The following is an 18,498-nucleotide window of genomic DNA, read 5'->3' on the forward strand; positions in this document are numbered from 1 at the left end:
TTTCATTTTCCACAGCTCCTTTAGAAAATGAAAGGTAGAATATAATTGGTTGCTATGGGCAACTAAGCCAGTTCTACTTTGCACCAGTTTGATAAATTTCCCCTATAGTTTTTATATTTTGTTATACTATTTTTGCACAATAAAAACCCTTTTAAAAAATGTTTCTGCATTGCTACATCCCAAAACACATAACATCAGATGGAAGGACATATGGTTGCATGTGAGTCTGACTGTCAGGAGAAGGGTACAAAAGAATTTCCAAGGCATTAGATATACCATGGAACTGTCACGGCCACGGTTTTGGCCGTGACTCCTTGGGAGCCGCATACAGTTGCCCGCGGTTTGGGTTGTTGCTTCAACCGCAGCTTGAGGCTTGATGTTGCTTGCCTCAAGTGCGGTTGCCGCGGACAACATCTATGTGTGCAGTTTCCTTGGAGTTGTGTGCGTGTATGTATGCACTTTTGTATGTCTGTGTGCACTCTGTTTTATGTTTGGTGTGCACTGACATCCTCCCTTCACTGTGGTTGCCCGTGGCAACGTTTGGTTGTAGTGTGTACATGTGGTGGCAGTGTCCCGGCCTTCGGGCTGACTCCCAGGACATGGTTGCCACCCATGTCGTTGTCTGCGGCAACAACCACAGTGTGTTTGTTGTGTTGGACACTTTCCCTTTAAGTTTGTGTTTCCCTTCCCTGGTGCTGGAAGGGTTAACTCCCTTCCCAGTGTGTGTGTGACTCACTGGGTGTGTCTGACTGCTGGGTGTGGCTTCTTGGCCTATAAAGCCTCACTGTTAGTATATGTCTGTGGGTTGCTTCAGCCATGCTTAGCTGGAGCAGCCTCCTGTGTTTACCAACTGCCAGTGAGAGCCACCCTTGTGGTTCATAAATATTATGTAACATTAAGTTTATGTTCATCTTTATGTGTGATGTCTATGTGATGGTCTGTTGGGATTTTCCTATGTTGTTTAGTGCAGCTTATGGATCTGGATTCCTGTTTGCACAGGGATCCAGTCAGCAAGGCTGTGGCAGGTAGGTGGAACTCGGATAGTTCACCTGCCATATCCGTAAGTCTGTTTGTGTTCCCCTTTTCCCTGCAGCTTGGCCAGTGAGACCCCTGTTCCTCCGTGTCTAGTAGGAACAGGCCGTCTTACCTTGACTCCTAGTCCAGGGACCGGTCGGAGGGTGAGTTAGGGATCCGAGGTTCCGGAGCATGGGTCCTCCTACCTTAAAGGTCGGCCCATGCAGCTAGGAGTTAGGGTCAGGTTAGGGACGCTTTAGGAGGTGACCTGCTCCCTAATCCTGTTGTCCTGGCCGAGCAGCCATAACATCACGTAGCATCGCACGGCTGAGGATTTCCCCCATCCTCAGTCGTGACAGGAACACAGTGAAGACAGTCATCATCAAGTGCAGAAAATATGGCCCAACAGTGACATTACCAAGAACTGGACGTCCCTCCAAAATTGATGAAAAGACGAGAAGAAAACTTGTCTGGGAGGCTACCAAGAGGCCCACAGCAACATTAAAGGAGCTGCAGGAATATCTGGCAAGTACTGGCTGTGTGGTACATGTGACAATAATCTCCCGTATTCTTCATATGTCTGGGCTATGGGGGAGAGTGGCAAGATGAAAGCCTTTTCTTACGAAGAAAAACATCCAAGCCAGGCTACATTTTGCAAAAACACATCTGAAGTCTCCCAAAAGCATGTGGGAAAAGGTGTTATGGTCTGATGAAACCAAGGTTGAACTTTTTGGCCATAATTCCAAGAGATATGTTTGGGACAAAAACAACACTGCACATAACCAAAAGAACACCATACCCACAGTGAAGCCTGGTGGTGGCAGCATCATGCCAAGGGGCTGTTTTTCTTCAGCTGGAACCGGGGCCTTAGTTAAGCTAGAGGGAATTATGAACCGTTCCAAATACCAGTCAATATTGGCACAAAACCTTTAGGCTTCTGCTAGAAAGCTGAACATGAAGAGGAACTTCATCTTTCAGCATGACAAAGACCCAAAGCATACATCCAAGTCAACAAAGGAATGGCTTCACCAGAAGAAGATTAAATTATTGGAATGGCCCAGCCAGAGCCCAGACCTGAATCAGTTTAAAAATCTGTGGGGTGATCTGAAGAGGTCTGTGCACAGGAGACCCCCTCGCAATCTGACAGATTTGGAGTGTTTTTGCAAAGAAGAGTGGGCAAATCTTGCCAAGTCAAAATGTGCCATGCTGATAGACTCATACCCAAAAAGACTGAGTGCTGTAATAAAATCAAAAGGTGCTTCAACAAAGTGATAATTTAAGGGTGTGCACACTTATGCAACCATTTTATTTTTATATTTTTTCTTCCCTCTACCTAAAAGATTTCAGTTTGTTTTTCAATTGAGTTGTATAGTTTATAGGTTGCATTAAAAGTGGAAAAAGTTCTGAAATGATTTATCTTTGTCTCATTTTTTTACATCACAGAAACCTGATATTTTAACAGGGGTGTGTAGACTTTTTATATCCAATATACAGTACAGACCAAAAGTTTGGACACACCTTCTCATTCAAAGAGTTTTCTTTATTTTCATGACTATGAAAATTGTAGATTCACACTGAAGGCATCAAAACTATGAATTAACACATGTGGAATTATATACATAACAAACAAGTGTAATACAACTGAAAATATGTCATATTCTAGGTTCTTCAAAGTAGCCACCTTTTGCTTTGATTATTGCTTTGCACACTCTTGGCATTCTCTTGATGAGCTTCAAGAGGTAGTCCCCTGAAATGATTTTCACTTCACAGGTGTGCCCTGTCAGGTTTAATAAATGGGATTTCTTGCCTTATAAATGGGGTTGGGACCATCAGTTGCGTTGAGGAGAAGTCAGGTGGATACACAGCTGATAGTCCTACTGAATAGACTGTTAGAATTTGTATTATGGCAAGAAAAAAGCAGCTAAGTAAAGAAAAACTTTAAGAAATGAAGGTCAGTCAGTCAGCTGAAAAATTGGGAAAACTTTGAAAGTAAGGGCTATTTGACCATGAAGGAGAGTGATGGGGTGCTGCGCCAGCTGACCTGGCCTCCACAGTCACTGGACCTGAACCCAATCGAGATGGTTTGGGGTGAGCTGGACCGCAGAGTGAAGGCAAAAGGGCCAACAAGTGCTAAGCATCTCTGGGAACTCCTTCAAGACTGTTGGAAGACCATTTCAGGGGACTACCTCTTGAAGCTCATCAAGAGAATGCCAAAAGTGTGCAAAGTAGTAATCAAAGCAAAAGGTGGCTACTTTGAAGAACCTAGAATATGACATATTTTCAGTTGTTTCACACTTGTTTGTTATGTATATAATTCCACATGTGTTAATTCATAGTTTTGATGCCTTCATAGTCATGAAAATAAAGAAAACTCTTTGAATGAGAAGGTGTGTCCAAACTTTTGGTCTGTACTGTAAATATATATATATATATATATATATATATATATATAGTAAAAGAAGAAGTGGGACTGCACTCCGGAGTAGTGATAAAAATAACCAGTAATAATCAGCAAGATTTGCCATATTATGGGTGAATAAACTACTGGTTATTTTTATCACTACTCCGGAGTGCAGTCCCACTTCTTCTTTTACTATACCATTGGGGATTGCCGTTACCCTTCGTTGGACCTGCACCCACACTTTGGCTGGTGCTCCCACTGGACTTTGCTTTTGTATATATATACAGTTGCAAGAAAAAGTATGTGAACCCTTTGGAGTGATATGGATTTCTGCACAAATTGGTCATAAAATGTGATCTGATCTTCATCTAAGTCACAACAATAGACAATCACAGTCTGCTTAAACTAATAACACACAAAGAATTAAATGTTACCATGTTTTTATTGAACACACCATGTAAACATTCACAGTCCAGGTGGAAAAAGTATGTGAACCCTTGGATTTAATAACTGGTTGAACCTCCTTTGGCAGCAATAACTTCAACCAAACGTTTCCTGTAGTTGCAGATCAGACGTGCACAATGGTCAGGAGCAATTCTTGACCATTCCTCTTTACAGAACTGTGTCAGTTCAGCAATATTCTTGGGATGTCTGGTGTGAATTGCTTTCTTGAGGTCATGCCACAGCATCTCAATCGGGTTGAGGTCAGGACTGTGACTGGGCCACTCCAGAAGGCGTATTTTCTTCTGTTTAAGCCATTCTGTTGTTGATTTACTTCTGGGCTTTGGGTCGTTGTCCTGTTGCAACACCCATCTTCTGTTGAGCTTCAGCTGGTGGACAGATGACCTTAAATTCTACTGCAAAATGTCTTGATAAAATTGGGAATTCATTTTTCCTTCGATGATTGCAATCCGTCCAGGCCCTGACGCAGCAAAGCAGCCCCAAACCATGATGCCCCCACCACCATACTTCACAGTTGGGATGAGGTTTTGATGTTGGAGTGCTTTGCTTCTTTTTCTCCATACATAGTGTTGTGTGTTTCTTCCAAACAACTCAACTTTGGTTTCATCTGTCCACATAATATTTTGCCAGTACTGCTGTGGAGCATCCAGGTACTCTTGTGCAAACTGTAAACGTGTAGCAATGTTTTTTTTGGACAGCAGTGGCTTCCTCTGTGGTATCTTCCCATGAATCCATTCTTGTTTAGTGTTTTACGTATCGTAGATTCGTTAACAGGGATGTTAGCATATGCCAGAGACTTTTGTAAGTCTTTAGCTGGCACTCTATGATTCTTCTTCACCTCATTGAGCAGTCTGTGCTGTGCTCTTGCAGTCATCTTTACAGGACGGCCACTCCTAGGGAGAGTAGCAGCAGTGCTGAACTTTCTCCATTTATAGACAATTTGTCTTACCGTGGACTGATGAACAGCAAGGCTTTTGGAGATACTTTTAGAACCCTTTCCAGCTTTATGCAAGTCAACAATTCTTAATTGTAGGTCTTCTGAGAGCTCTTTTGTGTGAGGCATCATTCACATCAGGCAATGCTTATTGTGAAAAGCAAACCCAGAACTAGTGTGTGTTTTTTATAGGGCAGGGCAGCTGTAACCAACACCTCCAATCTCATCTAATTGATTGGACTCCAGTTGGCTGACACCTCACTCCAATTAGCTCTTGGAGATGTCATTAGTTTAGGGGTTCACATACTTTTTCCACCTGCACTGTGAATGTTTAAACGGTGTGTTCAATAAAAACATGGTAACATTTAATTCTTTGTGTGTTATTAGTTTAAGCAGACTGTGATTGTCTATTGTTGTGACTTAGATGAAGATCAGATCACATATTATGACCAATTTGTGCAGAAATCCATATCATTCCAAAGGGTTCACATACTTTTTCTTACAACTGTATATATATATATATACATAAAAAAAAAATGTTCCACGGCACTCCAGAAAAGGTAAAATGAATGTGACTTTAATTCACCAACACAACATTTCGGTCCACACACTGGAACCTTCCTCAAGCAGTGACGTCACTGGGTCACTGCTTCAGGAAGGTTACAGTGTGTGGACTGAAACATTGCGTTGGTGAATTAAAGTCACATTCATTTTACTTTTTCTGGAGTGCCGTGGAATTTTTTTGTTTTCTACAATTTTTGGGAGATTGGATCGCTCCAACATCTGCTGGCACCCGATTCTACTTTTGCCCTGCAGTGCTGCTCATATTATTTACTCTGCTATATATATATATATATATATATATATATATATATATATATACATATATATTTATATATATATAGGCACATTTATTTAGACAGGCGTTTTAGACGCCGGTCTTAATAAGGCCCTACTCTGGCGTTGGATCTGCTGAAGTTATATAGAGGCGCCACCTTCTACATAACTTTGGCGTGTCCACTGCTGATTTTAAATGTAAGACAGCTTCCTTGCTATCTTACATTTAGACCATTTTCTATGCCTAAAACAGGCATAGAAAATGGTAAATGAGACGGGCTTGACGACCCATCTCCTTCCCCGCGCATGCCACGCCCTCTTTTTTTACCTTTATGTAACACCCCAGAGTTGTGTTACAACACGCCTCTACCCCGCTACAATCTGTTAAGAGTTTTACCTTGTCATCTGATATGATTTTACATTATGTCACTCACAAATGTGCATAAACCATGTTAAATGTAAATTATTGTTGTAATTTCCCTGTTCACCAGCAGGTGGCAGCAATGGCTTGGTAAGGACTTAGTTTCAGTTTAGTACATCTAAGCTGGAATAGTTCATTCCAGCTTAACTCCCCCTCTGTGGAGGTGTGGACTAAGTTAGTGAGGAGTGCAGCCCACCCCCTGCTAGGGGTAGGGTGTGCGTGTTAGGAGCTCCATGATATAGGGAAAAAAGCCAGGATCTTGTCTCGGCTGAGACATTGATCACAATCCCCAGCCTGAGCCCTGCAGCCTCAGCTGGAAGAAGCAAGCAGACAACCTCCAGTTCCAGGAAGAAAGCATTCCCTGAGAATATAACTGTGAGTAAAGTCCAGAGACCTAGGAGAAACCATATTCCTCCTCAGCTAGTCAGTCCCCATACAGCAGAAGATATAAAGTAGTGCAGAGGCCAAATTCCTGCCACAGAATAGGGCTAACAAGCAGACGTCCTTTCCTTCAAGCTCCAGGTTGATAGAGCAGAAGATTCATTCCTGCCAACCATTGCTGAAAACCTGCTGGGAACTAAGACCAAAGCTGTACCTTGCTTGGATGAAAGTTACCCTCAGTAAAGACGAGTTTGAACTTTACCAAAGGTCTGGATCTCAATTTCTGCTGCAAAATCCCTCTATTACTCCTCCTATCACTACACTCCATTTTATTGCAAGTGAGCCAGGAGCCAGGAGTCCAGCCGTGCCCAGGTAGGAGACACCGTTGACACCACTATCATCACCATACAGAGACATTATAGGCAACCACACCACTCTGGCATTCCTAACCTGGAACATGCGTTACAACACCTTTGAAGGACCCTGGGGTAGTACCCTGCGCACGCTGCAATTGGCGTCACGACAAATACAGAACATTAAGCAACCCGTTCCTGGTCACTGCATATACGCTGCCATCTTCGCCAGAAATATGTATATGTATCTTTATTGAAAAATGCAAAATCAATAAATAAAGTATATTGGAAAAATGTCCTACATCACTTAACCTATACACTTAACAAAAAAAAAATGGCCAGTAAACTTTAACCTAACATTCCAGTTGCTCATAGTACTTGGTAACTAGCTAGTTGCGGTGGAGCACCATGTTAGCACCATGTTAGCATTATTTTCGTTTTTTGCTTGTGGTCCACCGTATTGTGTCCTGCTTTGTAGGCACGGTCTATTACTCTTTTCTTTTCTCCCCTTCATGCAGGACTTATTGCTTATTTTTGCTATTTTCTGCTACAAGCAAATGAAGTCTCCTGCTATGTCACTGCTACAAGACTGTTCTAGGAATCTCATTGAACGAAACGCTTTGAACGCGACATATATCATTACAGTAGTGGGGATGTCACTCCATTTCTCACTGAAGTCGTTCGTTTTGTGACAGTCAGACTCACAGTTTTCAGTCCCAGATCTCTGTCAGGCTACCCCTGATGTTTGTACAGACTGGATCTTTTATCAACTTCCTTACAAACACCAAAGAGCCAGCAATGGGAGAACTTATAAGAGATGTGCTCTGATGCTTTTAGCTTTATACTGGTAAAAAAAGTAAAAAGAAGAAATACAGATGTGGATTTGGGAAGGTGGCAGAAGACCTGCACTGTAGTCATGCAACCATATGTCCTTCCATCTGATGTTCTACTGTACTGTCCTCCTATACAGTCTAAATAGGACCTATTTACCAGTCTTGTTGCTCACTGCTAAAGGGCTTATATCACTTCAGCAAGGGGCATTTATCATGTAGAGAAAGATAATACAAGGCACTTACTAAAGTATTGATTGTCCATGTTGCCTCCTTTGCTGGCTTGAGTCATTTTTCCATCACATGCACTGCTCGTATCCAGTGGTTATGACTAGAGATGAGCGATTCGAATCTGACAAATTTGATTTGCAATGAATGCGAATTTCCTCGCGCTTCGTGGTAACGAACCCCTTTTTTCCTAAAATGACAGCTACACATGTAAGGACTGAGGACATGGGGCAAGGAACTCTAGGAAGGCGGGATCACGCAGATTGACATGCCTGCATGCAGCCAATCAGCAGCCAGCCAGCCCTGGGATAGCCCTATAATTACAGTGGTCATCTTACAGTCAGACATTTTCCAGCGTTCAGAGTGCAGGGACAGACGTGTGACGGCGCTGGGTACAGCAATAGGAAAAACCTGATTGTGGGGAAAAAAGACAGAAAAAACTATTTATAAGTGCAGGAAAAGGATAGGGAGGAATCATTTCACAGCATCTTAGTGTAGGGAGAGAAGTCAGAAGGCGCTAGGGACATTGATAGGAAAGCGACTTACAAGTGCAGGGAAAGATTATTCGGGGATCCAAATAGCCATTACACTCTGTCGTTCCAAAAAAAAACAATTCATTTACTGCAGCACTCACCTCCAGTTTTTTAAAGGCGTCACGGACTGTACTGGTGAGCAATCCAGGAATAACTAAAAAAGTCCAGCTCCTTTTCCTTAACCACCTCCGGACCGCTGTACGCACAGACGCGTCCTGGAGGTGGTTGATTCATTCCGCCTGGACGCATATACGCGTCCTCTCGCGAGACGCGAGATTTCCTGTGAACGCGCGCACACAGGCGCGCGCGCTCACAGGAACGGAAGGTAAGAGAGTTGATCTCCAGCCTGCCAGCGGCGATCATTCGCTGGCAGGCTGGAGATGTGTTTTTTTTAACCCCTAACAGGTATATTAGACGCTGTTTTGATAACAGCGTCTAATATACCTGCTACCTGGTCCTCTGGTGGTCCCCTTTGTTTGGATCGACCACCAGAGGACACAGGTAGCTCAGTAAAGTAGCACCAAGCACCACTACACTACACTACACCCCCCCCCCCCCCCGTCACTTATTAACCCCTTATTAGCCCCTGATCACCCCATATAGACTCCCTGATCACCCCCCTGTCATTGATTTCCCCCCTGTCATTGATCACCCCCCTGTCATTGATCACCCCCCTGTAAAGCTCCATTCAGACGTCCGCATGATTTTTACGGATCCACTGATAGATGGATCGGATCCGCAAAACGCATCCGGACGTCTGAATGAAGCCTTACAGGGGCGTGATCAATGACTGTGGTGATCACCCCATATAGACTCCCTGATCACCCCCCTGTCATTGATTACCCCCCTGTCATTGATCAACCCCCTGTAAAGCTCCATTCAGACGTCCGCATGATTTTTACGGATCCACTGATAGATGGATCGGATCCGCAAAACGCATCCGGACGTCTGAATGAAGCCTTACAGGGGCGTGATCAATGACTGTGGTGATCACCCCATATAGACTCCCTGATCACCCCCCTGTAAAGCTCCATTCAGATGTCCGCATGATTTTTACGGATGCACTGATAGATGGATCGGATCCGCAAAACGCATCCGGACGTCTGAATGAAGCCTTACAGGGGCATGATCAATGACTGTGGTGATCACCCCATATAGACTCCCTGATCACCCCCCTGTAAAGCTCCATTCAGATGTCCGCATGATTTTTACGGATGCACTGATAGATGGATCGGATCCGCAAAACGCATCCGGACGTCTGAATGAAGCATTACAGAGGCGTGATCAATGACTGTGGTGATCACCCCATATAGACTCCCTGATCACCCCCCTGTCATTGATTACCCCCCCCCTGTCATTGATTACCCCCCTGTAAAGCTCCATTCAGACGTCCGCATGATTTTTACGGATCCACTGATAGATGGATCGGGTCCGCAAAACGCATACGGACGTCTGAATGAAGCCTTACAGGGGCGTGATCAATGACTGTGGTCATCACCCCATATAGACTCCCTAATCACCCCCCTGTCATTGATTACACCCCTGTCATTGATCACCCCCCTGTAAAGCTCCATTCAGATGTCTGCATGATTTTTACGGATGCACTGATAGATGGATCGGATCCGCAAAACGCATCCGGACGTCTGAATGAAGCCTTACAGGGGCCTGATCAATGACTGTGGTGATCACCCCATATAGACTCCCTGATCACCCCCCTGTCATTGATTACCCCCCCTGTCATTGATTACCCCCCTGTAAAGCTCCATTCAGACGTCCGCATGATTTTTACGGATCCACTGATAGATGGATCGGATCCGCAAACTGCATCCGGACGTCTGAATGAAGCCTTACAGGGGCATGATCAATGACTGTGGTGATCACCCCATATAGACTCCCTGATCACCCCCCTGTCATTGATTACCCCCCTGTAAAGCTCCATTCAGACGTCCGCATGATTTTTACGGATGCACTGATAGATGGATCGGATCCGCAAAACGCATCCGGACGTCTGAATGAAGCCTTACACGGGCGTGATCAATGACTGTGGTGATCACCCCATATAGACTCTCTGATCACCCCCCTGTCATTGATCACCCCCCCTGTCATTGATCACCCCCCCTGTCATTGATCACCCCTCTGTAAGGCTCCAGACATTTTTTTGGCCCAAATTAGCGGAATTATTATTATTTTTTTCTTACAAAGTCTCATATTCCACTAACTTGTGTCAAAAAATAAAATCTCACATGAACTCACCATACCCCTCACGGAATCCAAATGCGTAAAATTTTTTAGACATTTATATTCCAGACGACTTCTCACGCTTTAGGGCCCCTAGAATGCCAGGGCAGTATAAATACCCCACATGTGACCCCATTTCGGAAAGAAGACACCCCCAGGTATTCCGTGAGGGGCATATTGAGTCCATGAAAGATTGAAATTTTTGTCCCAAGTTAGCGGAACGGGAGACTTTGTGAGAAAAAAATTAAAAATATCAATTTCCGCTAACTTGTGCCAAAAAAAAAAAATTTCTATGAACTCGCCATGCCCCTCATTGAATACCTTGGGGTGTCTTCTTTCCAAAATGGGGTCACATGTGGGGTATTTATACTGCCCTGGCATTCTAGGGGCCCCAAAGCGTGAGAAGAAGTCTAGTATCCAAATGTCTAAAAATGCCCTCCTAAAAGGAATTTGGGCACCTTTGCGCATCTAGGCTGCAAAAAAGTGTCACACATCTGGTATCGCCGTACTCAGGAGAAGTTGGGGAATGTGTTTTGGTGTGTCATTTTACATATACCCATGCTGGGTGAGAGAAATATCTTGGTCAAATGCCAACTTTGTATAAAAAAATGGGAAAAGTTGTCTTTTGTCAAGATATTTCTCTCACCCAGCAAGGGTATATGTAAAATGACACCCCAAAACACATTCCCCAACTTCTCCTGAATACGGCGATACCACATGTGTGACACTTTTTTGCAGCCTAGGTGGGCAAAGGGGCCCATATTCCAAAGAGCACCTTTAGGATTTCACAGGTCATTTACCTACTTACCACACATTAGGGCCCCTGGAAAATGCCAGGGCAGTATAACTACCCCACAAGTGACCCCATTTTGGAAAGAAGACACCCCAAGGTATTCCGTGAGGGGCATGGCGAGTTCCTAGAATTTTTTATTTTTTGTCACAAGTTAGTGGAAAATGCTGATTTTTTTTTTTTTTTTCATACAAAGTCTCATATTCCACTAACTTGTGACAAAAAATAAAAACTTCCATGAACTCACTATGCCCATCAGCGAATACCTTGGGGTCTCTTCTTTCCAAAATGGGGTCACTTGTGGGGTAGTTATACTGCCCTGGCATTCTAGGGGCCCAAATGTGTGGTAAGGAGTTTGAAATCAAATTCTGTAAAAAATGACCTGTGAAATCCAAAAGGTGCTCTTTGGAATATGGGCCCCTTTGCCCACCTAGGCTGCAAAAAAGTGTCACACATCTGGTATCTCCGTACTCAGGAGAAGTTGGGGAATGTGTTTTGGGGTGTCATTTTACATATACCCATGCTGGGTGAGAGAAATATCTTGGCAAAAGACAACTTTTCCCATTTTTTTATACAAAGTTGGCATTTGACCAAGATATTTATCTCACCCAGCATGGGTATATGTAAAAAGACACCCCAAAACACATTCCTCAACTTCTCCTGAATACAGAGATACCAGATGTGTGACACTTTTTTGCAGCCTAGGTGGGCAAAGGGGCCCATATTCCAAAGAGCAAATTTTGGATTTCACAGGTCATTTTTTACAGAATTTGATTTCAAACTCCTTACCACACATTTGGGCCCCTAGAATGCCAGAGCAGTATAACTACCCCACAAGTGACCCCATTTTGGAAAGAAGAGACCCCAAGGTATTCGCTGATGGGCATAGTGAGTTCATGGAAGTTTTTATTTTTTGTCACAAGTTAGTGGAATATGAGACTTTGTATGAAAAAAAATAAAATTAAAAAAATCATAATTTTCCACTAACTTGTGACAAAAAATAAAAAATTCTAGGAACTTGCCATGCCCCTCACGGAATACCTTGGGGTGTCTTCTTTCCAAAATGGGGTCACTTGTGGGGTAGTTATACTGCCCTGGCCCTGGCATTCTAGGGGCCCAAATGTGTGGTAAGGAGTTTGAAATCAAATTCTGTAAAAAATGACCTGTGAAATCCGAAAGGTGCTCTTTGGAATATGGGCCCCTTTGCCCACCTAGGCTGCAAAAAAGTGTCACACATCTGGTATCTCCGTACTCAGGAGAAGTTGGGGAATGTGTTTTGGGGTGTCATTTTACATATACCCATGCTGGGTGAGAGAAATATCTTGGCAAAAGACAACTTTTCCCATTTTTTTATACAAAGTTGGCATTTGACCAAGATATTTCTCTCACCCAGCATGGGTATATATAAAATGACACCCCAAAACACATTCCCCAACTTCTCCTGAGTACGGAGATACCAGATGTGTGACACTTTTTTGCAGCCTAGGTGGGCAAAGGGGCCCATATTCCAAAGAGCACCTTTTGGATTTCACAGGTCATTTTTTACAGAATTTGATTTCAAACTCCTTACCACACATTTGGGCCCCTAGAATGCCAGGGCAGTATAACCACCCCACAAGTGACCCCATTTTGGAAAGAAGAGACCCCAAGGTATTTCGTGATGGGCATAGTGAGTTCATAGAAGTTTTTATTTTTTGTCACAAGTTAGTGGAATATGAGACTTTGTAAGAAAAAAAAATAAAAAATAAAAATCATCATTTTCCGCTAACTTGTGACAAAAAATAAAAAGTTCTATGAACTCACTATGCCCATCAGCGAATACCTTAGGGTGTGTACTTTCCGAAATGGGGTCATTTGTGGGGTGTTTGTACTTTCTGGGCATTGTAGAACCTCAGGAAACATGACAGGTGCTCAGAAAGTCAGAGCTGCTTCAAAAAGCGGAAATTCACATTTTTGTACCATAGTTTGTAAACGCTATAACTTTTACCCAAACCATTTTTTTTTTTTACCCAAACATTTTTTTTTTATCAAAGACATGTAGAACAATAAATTTAGAGCAAAATTTATATATGGATGTCGTTTTTTTTGCAAAATTTTACAACTGAAAGTGAAAAATGTCATTTTTTTGCAAAAAAAATCGTTAAATTTCGATTAATAACAAAAAAAGTAAAAATGTCAGCAGCAATGAAATACCACCAAATGAAAGCTCTATTAGTGAGAAGAAAAGGAGGTAAAATTCATTTGGGTGGTAAGTTGCATGACCGAGCAATAAATGGTGAAAGTAGTGTAGGTCAGAAGTGTAAAAAGTGGCCTGGTCTTTCAGGGTGTTTAAGCACTGGGGGCTGAGGTGGTTAAAAACCAATGCTTTATTCTTTCACATATTCAATTAAAATCCATATGTACAAACGGAGAAACTGTAGCACAATGTGATGCGTTTCGGGCCACTTGCGTAATTGAATATGTGAAAGAATAAAGCATTGGCTTTTAAGGAAAAGGAGCTGGAAGCTTTTTTGCTACTCTGTCGTTCCAGCTATAAGTGTTATGTTGAAAAGCCTTTAGTGGCTTATATCTTAGTATCTTTAGTATCTTATATTAGTACTACAAGAAAAATATATACTGTAGGAAGGCGCAAGGGGCTGTCATTGATGGAAGGTATGTGTTACCGAGATTCCTGGCCTCGGTGAGGTAATAGCCGGTAGTTTTAAGTGTCAGCGGCAGGTAGTGCTGGTTGACACTGTTTGTTGTTAGTATAGCTGTAAAGCCGTAGTATGGCTGGCTCTTACTGGGAGTAGCCAAAGTGCTGGGTGGGTGGCTCCTCCTCACGCCGGGTCTTTATTGGCCTATATAAAACCCAGCCAGCAGTCTCAGCTGGGTGTGGATTATCCTCCATCTGACATTGGAGCGCTGTCAGTCTCTGTGTGTTTTGGAACTGAGAACTTGTGCCGTGCCAAAGGGCTGAGAGACGCCTGCTGGGAAACAGGCCCTAAAGCCTGCTGTGGACTGTGAGTGGAAAAAACTGCTGACCAGGTGAAGGCTTTTGTTCTGTGGACTTTTGATGGTTTGAACAAACACCAAGACTGCAAACCGTTACTTTTTGTTTTTCCCTATGTTGGAATAAAACGCTGAACTGTTTAAGTTAAAGTCTTTGTAGTTGCCTCTGTACTGCGTCCGCTAGTCTGTCTACCAGAGCAAATCCCCACAATACGCATTTCACTTCTGCAGTTATTTCTGTTGGCAGCATATAGGGGAGCATTTCAGTAAAAAAAGAAAAATAAATACGCACTGCACTGTTGCAGTTATTTCTGGTGAAAGCTTATAGGGGCGTATTTCAGTACTACAAGAAAAATATATACGCACTTCACTCTTTAAATTTTTTCTGGTTAAAGCGTATAGTAGCCTATTTCAGTCCAACAAGAATAATATATTCTTAGTTCACTTCTGCAGTTATTTCTGTTGAAAGCACATAGGGGCGTATTTCAGTAAAAAAAGAAAAATATATACGCACTGCAATGTTGCAGTAATTTCTGTGGAAAGTGTATAGGGTCGTGTTTCAGTGCAACAAGAAAAATATATTGTCAGTGCATTTCTGCAGTTAATTCTGGTGAAAGCGTATAGTAGTCTATTTCAGTCCAACAAGAAAAATATATTCTTAGTTCACTTCTGCAGTTATTTCTGTTGAAAGCGCATAGGGGCGTATTTCAGTAAAAAATAGAAAAATATATATGCACTGCACTGTTGCAGTTATTTCTGGTGAAAGCGTATAGGGGCTGAGACACACAGAGAGGTTTGGGATGGGAAAACAGGTATTTTCCTCTCAGCATGTGCTGCTGGGATGATTTACAGCCAGATGAGGTCAAATACCAGACTGGATTTTAAGTGTCGGTCCGGGTTTTGGCAGCAACTGGCTGTCCTTAAATAGGCAGCTGGGCTCAGAAGTGAGGTCTCTGTGTTGGGATCTGGGAGCCTTGTGTCTGGATGAAGGCTTGCTACCTGTTTGGTGTGAAAACAGATTGGTGCTGTTATGCTCAAGGACTCTTTGAGACAGAATTGCCACATGGTGTGAATTACAACCAACACCGCAAGGTGACTTTTTGCTTGTTTATGACTGCTTGTTTTGTCACTTGCCTAAAGTGTGAATAAAACACTTAACTGTTTGATCCAAAGAACTTGTTGTTGCCTCTATACTGCATCCGCTAATCCTGTCTACCAGAGCGAAACCCCACAAGTGGTGGAGGATGCGGCCAAGAACAGTGAGGCTGGCGTGAATGCTGATATTTTTGGTTTCTGCATTTTTCAGCCACGGTTGTATGTCGTACATTAAACCAGCTGTATTACAACCAGTGCCCCACGACAAAATGGAGGCTGTTGTGAAGGCCCTCATGGAGGCTAATCTGCAGCAACGAGAGACAAACCTGCAGCAACGCGAGGCTAATAAGCAGCAGCTGGAGACTAACCAGTTGCTGCTACAACACGTGATGGCTTTGCAGACAGCAAGAGCAACCCTGAGCGTCCGCGATGCCCTGAAAGCAGTCCGTGCCACGATTCCTAAGATGACCCCCGTAGACTACATTGAAACCTACCTGCCAATGTACGAGAAAGTGGCCATCAGGGAAAAGCTACCCCGTGGCCAGTGGGCTGAGGTCATCGCTCCTTTCCTGGTATCCGATTCCCAGCTGGTGTATTTCGACTTGCCAGACGATCAAGCGGCCAACTACCAGAAAGTCAAGGGTGAGATTCTGGCAAGACTGGGGGTAAATGTGTTGCTCCGGGCCCAGCGGGTGCATCAGTGGGGGTTCAACCCGGCTGAGCCTGCAAGACCCCAGTATTATAACTTGCTTCACCTCTTGCAAAAATGGCTACGGCCTGGAGGCCATTATGGCAACAAAAATTTTAATTTATCTGGTATGCAGGGTTCTATTGCATTGTCTCTTTTTCTCTATGTTTTTAGCCATGGCAGCGTGCACCTGCGCATTGGGATGTGCTGACTAACCCCCTTTTCTTTGCAGCTTTACAGTGCTGGAGATGTGGCACTCCAGCAAGTCGTGCACTCCTGATTAGCCTGTTTGCCCCATAGGCTGATTTTAATTAGTCTCAGTATAAAGCTGTGGCCTCCTCTCACTACATTCATTGGAAGCTGTCTGGCACAAGGAAAGTTATGGAGTGGGCTCGGCACGCATGTTGGTACCTGCATCCCTTGTAAGTAATGGAGGCGATTATGGCACCAAAAATGGTAAAAGGCAGAGTGGACCCAGCATGCATGTGGATCCAACACTTCCTGAACTTTATGGCCGCCATTATGGCGCATAACAGGTAGTATTTAGTGTTAGGACCCCTCTTACAGAGATCGCCTTGACGTTCGGCAGACGGGCTCAGATGTACAAAATGCATTTGCCAAGCATCTCACTTTATAAATAAGCGTAGCATTAGCATTATAATATTTTTTGTGACTATGGTATTATTGTACTTTATCTGGTATTAGGGTTGCCACCCATACGGGAATGACCCGGACTGTACGAGTTTGTAATCCTGTGCCCAGGTACAAGCCTTTCTCAGACCCGGGCACAGGATTCATTTCAAACTGCAGTGCAGACTGTCTGAGTTGCTCGCTCACGGTCCTGACAGCTGGCAGTGAGTGAGCGGTGGCGAGCTGTCGGCACTCCGGCACCGGCTCGAACCTGAAGAGGGCAAGGGCGCCAGTCAGGATGGATTGGAAGCCGGAGAGCTGGGGGCTGCGGGTGGTCAGGAGCAAGACACGAAGACGCTGCTGAAGAAGAGCAGCAAACCCTTGCCCCACAGCATGGAGGCCGCGCCAGGACTGAGCCGCTCTCACTCCCAGATCAGGCCGGATAACCATGAGACAGGCCGCGGCCTGCGCTCCTCCCGTCCCCGACTCTTCTGCTGCGCTCCTTTCCTATCACCTCCCCTCTCCCCCGGTTTCCGTTACCGGGCCCAGGAAAGCTGCCCGCCTCTCACATAACACTCTACAGTCAGTGTGATGGTTCCCGGGGAATGGGGGCCACATTACTGTAACTGGGGGTCACTAATGGGGGCATTATTCTTAATGGATGGAACTAATGGGGGCATTACTCTTACTCGGGGCATTATTCTTACTGGGGGGCACTAATAAGGGGCATTATTAATTCTGGGGCGCACTAATAGGGCCATTACTCTTACTGGGGCACACTAATGGGGGCATTACTATTACTTAGGGGGCACTAATGGGGCATTACTATTACTGGGTGCATTACTATAACTAGGGGCGCTAATGGGGGCTTTAATATTCCTGGGGAGTCACAGTATGACAGTGGCTTCACACTCCATGTTAAGCCACACCCATACAACCACACCCCATTTGGGGTGTGGCTTAACTTGCCCAGTATTTTTTGTTGGGAAAGGTGACAACCCTATCTGGTATGCAGGGTGCTGTTGCATTGTCTCTTTTTCTCTATGTTTTTAGCCATGGCAGCGTGCACCTGCGAATTGGGATGTGCTGACTAACCCCCTTTTCTGTGCTGAGTCCCACTGCTATGCTGGATCGTTTGTTAGCCGATATGTTCTGTAGGGCTTTGCCATACCCTCTCCAGCACTGGATCGGTCAGGTGTCTCCTGCCAATGCCCTTGAGATGGTGGACCTGCTGGAATGTTATGAAACTACCAGGAATCTAAAGGAGGGTTCTGTCAGGAGGGGGGTCAGCAAACCCCAGGCCCGGAGATTTGAGCTGATAAAACCCGCCTGGGATGTACCCATGGCGGACCAGGCTCTGATTGTCTGTTGGCGGTGTCAGGAGTCTGGCCATGTAAGGGTTGACTGTCCCCATTGGGTAGAGCACATGGACACTAACTATGGCTGCCGTCAGTCGCTATATGCCAGGAGGCTGTGTACAACAGGTACCCCAGAGTCTCTAGATCACTTGTGCCAGGTGGTAGTGGGAGACACTCCGGCGGAGGCTCTGCTGGACTCAGGGAGTCTGGTGACCCTAGTAAGGGCTACACTGGTGCGATCCACTGAGTATACTTGCCGGAAAGTCGGGGTGATGTGCATCCATGGAGACTTAAAAGACTACCCCATCGCGCTA

This window comes from Bufo bufo, chromosome 5 (genome assembly GCF_905171765.1).
Source record: "Bufo bufo chromosome 5, aBufBuf1.1, whole genome shotgun sequence".
Lineage (NCBI taxonomy): Eukaryota > Metazoa > Chordata > Amphibia > Anura > Bufonidae > Bufo > Bufo bufo.